Here is a 6,270-nt window from a genome sequence, read left to right as displayed (position 1 = left end):
AAAATTATGAAATATCACATGAATATTTGTGTCATCCTGTGCTTAGGCCATGCTAATTATCTGTTTCATTCCAATTTTAGTATATGTGCTGCTGAATCCAGTACAATAAAACTTTGGTAAGGCTACTTTTTGCCAAACTTTTGCTAAAGGAGAAAATTTGAGATACTGGTCTCCATTTGAAAATAATCTCATCAGGCTGTATTTGATTTTGGAAATTCAGTATTTGTATTTTGTAGACCTGACTAGAGATAAGAAATCCAGCAGAAGGAACATTTTGTTTTGACTGCCCAGTTTTAGTAATCACCACTTCTAAAACAAGCCTGATTGTTCCTTGTTCTTTGAACTATCTCCTCTCTAAAACCAAAATCCCCACAGTTTTGGTAGTTTCTCATATTCATGGAAAATCTTATTTATCATTCAGGAAATATTCCTTATACATTGACTTCATGATAGTTAACATCTTGGGGCCTGAAATAGATGAATGAGCCAAACAAATTACCTACTTCCCTGAAACTTATTCTAGCAGAAGGAAACACAACGTACAGTAAATGCAATAAAATATGTTTGAAGCTTATTAAGTATTTTAAACACTAAAATTGGGTAGTAAGATAATCCCTGCAATATGAAAGTGGGTTCATGGAACTGTGTGTTATTGAAAAGCAGCATTTAACAAAAATTTAAAAGGAAAGCATTCCAGTCAAACAAAACACCAATTGAAGGGACCAAAAGGAAGAAGGTACTATTTTGTCAAGGAATTGCAAAGATGTCAGAATACCTCGAAAAGTGAAGGGGAAAGGCTAATAAAATACAATAGAGATTTAAAAGAGACTAGTCCATATTTCCAATTTAATGTTTACCATTGTAAGTATTTACTCTCAATAACTCATAATAACTTGAAAGCTGACTCTTCACAATTCTCCAATATAGTTTGAGTGACTAGTTTGGAGGAAGAGGGTTATGCCTGGCACATAAAGTTAGTATTTGATAATGATGAATCCTATGATTACACATATTTTTATAATTGTGGGAGGGTATAGTAGTGATAATGAGTTAAGGGAAATGATTTTAAAATATAAAATAATTTCATATTTTTAGTGTCCCTAATACTGCTACATATTACTCCAACTTTTCTAGTACACAAAAATCACTTCAAGGAAAGGTGATTAATTTTAATTGTTTACTTTGTTTTCTCTGTAGAATAGAGCAATAGAAAGTCTCCAGGGTTCATTTCCCAACAGTTGTGACTACAGATATAAGATCACAGGCATCACTTCCAACCAAGCTTTCCAGTGAAAAGAGAGAAACTGCCTTTGCCACAAGCAGGTTCACTTTAGGATTCTAAAGATTTACTTATTAATTTCAATATAGAGTGTCTAGAACTCAACTTTAGTAGAGGAGGAATTTACTCACTAGAGTAAGACAGTTTTTGAGAAACACTTAGTAATTACAGCAGTTTCATATATGAACATGAAAGGAACACTTCTATACTGAGTTTTCTATAGAAGTGCTGGCTCAGCTGTGCTCCTAAATAACAGTGGCATGAACAACAGGTATCTGGGTGGAGGGATAGAAGATGCCTGAAAGTTTTAGAAATGTGTATTTATTTCCTTCTCTAATTTTGGAGGAGTTGTCAAGGTAGAAAATTATATAATTGAATAATCAGAGAACAAATGAACACCCATGTGAAAAAGATGAAAAAGAAACTAGTTTTAATTAAGATTATAAAGCCTGGGAAAAATGCTGGCTCCTGGAAGAAAAGTGAACATTAAAACAGGAGAAAATTATAGGGAAGAAGATTTTAGCTAACATATTTCCTTGGTGCAAAGATATAATGAATAGTATCATAAATTTAATAAAAGCAGCTGATACAGAAAAGAGCCAGTATATAAAGCATATACTTTGGTTAAAAACTAATTCTTAAATGTCTTAGATAAAGGAAATATGGTGTTAAGAATAAAATGTAATAATTAGAATGTCCAGCTGTGTGATAGATTACCTTTTGAGGTTATCTTTCATTTTCAGACTTGTGTGTTTAGGAACACATGGGGTTATTAAGGGTTTCAGTCTTGCATATGATCTGACATCTTATTGCTGGTATATTTGATAATTAAGACCAGAGATAACATTACCAGAACTTATAAAAAAGGAGTTCCTCATATGGTAGAATCTCAGAGGTGCTGGGCACCAATTCTAGAAATATAAGAAACCATTTTTATTGTTGTTTTACCCATGAAATGTCTTCATAGTGCAGTGCTAACTTAAGATTTTCACCCTTCTCTTCCATATATAATAAAGGGACAGAATGAGTATTTTAGGTATCTTGAAAGGAGAGAAAAGAGAGAGAAACCTGGAAAATAAAAGTTACTAGGTCAAATAGTCTTTATGACAATATTTCTGGATGAGAACATTTCTCTAAAGTCCATTCTTGTATGTTTCAACTCAATACTGCTCTCCAGAATATCTCTGTGGCTTATCACACTGCCACTGGAATATTTAGCATGGTTTTAGAGTCTGTAGTTTGTTCAAAACTAAACAGTGGGATCATTAACAAAGGAAATGTGTTCAAATATAAACATTTAATATGGACTAGAGCCTGGTATAGAGAAGTAAACATATGGCTGGGAGTCTGGAGATCACGATACTGGTCACTGATTCAGGGATTGGTTTGCATAAGTCATTGAGAAAGTCAAGACTTCTAGCTTCTGTTTTGCTACCTGCATAGTAAGGAAATTAGTCAAAATTATATGTTTTATTTTTCCTCAAACAATGAGAAAGAATTGGAGTTTAGGACTCCCTGATTTGAAGAGAATTTTCTCTGAAAAAATTAAATAAAATTCTTTTTCATATAAAATTTGCTACATCAGTTAGGAAAACTAATTAAGAGTTTAGAGGGAGTTAACAGTAAAGACACAAATGAAAAGTGTTAAGGCTGTCCATTCTTTATGTTCCACGTGTACGTGTGATAAATTACTTTTGAATCACTGATTTTATTACTCATTGTAGAGATGGCATAATTAGTCATTGCATTATGCTGTACTTTTCTCTTATGAACTCATAAATTACAAGGGGATGTGAAAGTGTTATGTGATAATTCCATTAAAAATTATCATCAAATAACTTGCAAAAATTTCCTGTATTTTTATATATTAAAAGTAACAGGTAAGAATATAAATAATTCAATATTGTAAATGTTTTTCTGAAGAAAAATTAAAAATGACTAGTTATGTTTTAAAATTTTAGACACAACATATTTGGATAATAAACAAAGAGATTCTGAAGTCATGTATGTCTCATCTGGTATCAGCAAAGGATAGTTAATCAAATTTCCTATATGCTCACTCTCCTTAATATTTTTGTTTCCAGGGCTGACTTCCAAATTTTAACAGAAAGAAAACATGCTTTTGTCAGAAAGAAATATAACTGGGGCCATCTTCACCCTCTTGGGTTTCTCAGATTACTGAGAACTGCAGGTCCCTCTCTTCTTAGTATTTCTGGCTATCTATACTGTTACTGTTGTAGGAAACCTTGGAATGATTGTGATCATCAAAATTAACCCCAAACTACACACACCCATGTACTTTTTCATCAGCCATCTCTCATTTGTGGATTTCTGCTATTCCTCCATCACTGCTCCCAAGATGCTGGTGAACCTAGTTGTAGAAGACAGAACCATTTCATTTTTAGGATGCATACTACAATTCTTTTTCTTCTGTACCTTTGTGGTTACTGAATCCATTTTACTAGCTGTGATGGCCTATGACCGATTTGTGGCTATCTGCAACCCTCTGCTCTATACAGTTGTCATGTCCCAGAAACTCTGCTCCATGCTGATGTTTGGATCATATGCATGGGGAGTAGCATGTTCCTTGATACTCACATGCTCTGCTTTCACCTTACATTTTCATGGCTTCAACACAATCAATCACTTCTTCTGTGAGCTCTCCTCACTGATTTCTCTCTCCTGTTCTGATACTTATCTCAACCAGTTGTTGCTTTTTCTTGTTGCAACATTTAATGAGGTAAGCACACTGCTCATAATTCTCACCTCTTATGTGTTCATTGTTGTCACCATCCTGAAGATGCATTCAAACTGTGGGCGTCACAAAGCCTTCTCCACCTGTGCCTCCCACCTGACTGCCATTACCATCTTCCATGGTACCATAATTTTCCTCTACTGTGTACCACATTCCAAAAGTTCCAGGTACACAGTCAAAGTGGCCTCTGTGTTTTACACAGTGGTGATCCCAATGTTGAATCCCCTGATCTACAGTTTCAGGAATAAAGATGTCAAGGAAACTGTCATGAAGTTAATGGGCACTAAAGTATTTTCTCTTTAAGTGTGTTATTATAGTAAAGTTTCTTCCTGACTTGTAAATAAATTGTGTACAAAAATGTTGCTTTTAAAAATATCTTCAGAAGTCAATAAAGAGTTAATGTTTTACAATGGGAAGGATAATAGTTTTGGTTTAAGTAAGCTAAATTTGTTTGAATCTCTTACTTGCTGGAGAAAATCAAGTAACTTAATCCCTGTCATCTTTAGTTTTTCATCTACACAATTGTAATAACATGATTTTGCAAACAATCTGTGAAGATTAAAATAAAATATAAATGGCATATGGGACACCTTGTGTAAACTAAATAGGTGTTAGTTTCTTCCCCCTTCCTATAGGGTACTTTCAATATGGTAGGTTCTCAGAAAACTCAATAAATGTCTCTTATAAAATTATAAATTGCAGTAAAAATAAGGCATGATACTTGCCTTCAAAGAACAGAAAATCCAGTGGCAATTGTAGATCATCAAATAAAGAGTTTATTGTTTAAAGCAGAAATAAAAAGAATTATTAAAAGATGTCACAGAAGGAAAAGTTAAACACATTTACTGACTTTAAAATTATGTCTTCATAAGATATATATTATTTGAAATTGACCTTCAAGAATGGGCAAGATTTTATGGGACAGATTTCAATGAGGAAAGAATTTTATTAGCGCAGAATAGCATGAACATAATCAAGGAGTTGAGAAGGTGCTATTGAGTCAATTATCTAAACATTTTTGAGTGAATATCATGTAGTGTGCATATGTGCATGCATGTTGTCATGTGTGCATGCATGTGTGTGTGTGAGTTGAGTATACAGGTTAGTTTGGAATGAATGCAGTTTTTGCATTGCAAAACATATTGCCTATATCCTGAATGTGTTTTATAAGAGAGCTCCAGTGTACAAATATAATAAACTGCAATAGAAAACACCAGAAGCTTAGAAATGGTAGATTGGGTAAAAAAAATTCTGTATGCATCAAGTGGTATGAGGGTTTAACTGAACATGATTTCAGTCAGCCATTTCAGTGGAAGTCAAGACTGGAAATTCAGTTATGCAGGATAGATCTATGGACAGTTCATTGTCTAATGGTTTGGGCCTCTGTGAACTTCATGCAAAGCCAATTTTTTTGTGAAATTTGTATGAGCAGAAATACTGCCAGCATGGACTGCAAGGGACAGAAATGGAATGAATTGAAAAAAGAAGGACTTCAGGGGAGAGCCATGGAAGCCAAGACCTGAACAGAAGTGATCTCCTTTAGGTCAAGAAAAGTGGTTCCACCTATGTATATGGAAAGTGCATGTTCAGCCCTGTGTTGGGAAAAGCAGACCTTTTGTTCTGATTTGGAGGGTTCAGACCTTGTTCCCCATTTTTCAAGTAGAGTGATGTCACCTCAATGCTCATAGATGGTAAGGCCTGTGTTTCCATCCCAGTGCTTGGAAAGAGTGAGCACTTCACCCTATTGCTTGGGGGCATATGACCACTATGCAAGCACTTGCAAGGGGTAGGGCTGCCTTTCCATAAGGCTGAAATTACATTCATCAATCCTTTGATGTTTCTCAGACCTTGAAATCTAATGGAATTTACCTTGATGGGTTTTGGAATTGTTTGGAACCTGTGACTCTTTCCAATTTCTCCCTATGAGGATGGGAATATTTTTCCTCTACCTGTGCCTTCATTATACATTGGAAGCATAAAACTTGCTTTCTTGATTTCACAGGTCCACGGACAGAAGGGAACTGTGCCCAAAAAGAGACCACACTCATAAGCAATTTTGATGAGACTTTGTAAATAACATTGTTATTGAGATGACAAAAATATTTGGGATATTGTGCTGGAATGAATGTATTTTGCATGTGGAAAGAGCATGCCTTTTGGGATCCACAGGGCAGACTGTGGTGGCTTGGAGTTATGTACTCCAGAAAAGCATGTTTTTAACTTTATCCATTCATTT

The 6,270-nt window shown here is 34.6% G+C and overlaps 1 non-coding gene and 1 pseudogene across 1 annotated transcript; one reads left to right on the top strand and one right to left on the bottom strand.

Annotated features, from left to right (window-relative positions):
- LOC119505849 lies at positions 1 to 104 on the bottom strand. The gene has a single exon (XR_005210884.1). It is a non-coding gene; the product is annotated as a U6 spliceosomal RNA (small nuclear RNA).
- A 3,291-nt stretch (positions 105 to 3,395) lies between these two features.
- Positions 3,396 to 4,337, top strand: LOC119505160 (annotated as a pseudogene).
- Positions 4,338 to 6,270: the final 1,933 nt, after the last annotated feature.

This window comes from Choloepus didactylus, chromosome 10 (assembly GCF_015220235.1).
Source record: "Choloepus didactylus isolate mChoDid1 chromosome 10, mChoDid1.pri, whole genome shotgun sequence".
NCBI classification, from domain to species: Eukaryota; Metazoa; Chordata; class Mammalia; order Pilosa; family Megalonychidae; genus Choloepus; species Choloepus didactylus.
The sequence above is the reverse complement of the archived record's forward strand: the minus strand, read 5'-3'. Positions and strand labels throughout refer to the sequence as shown.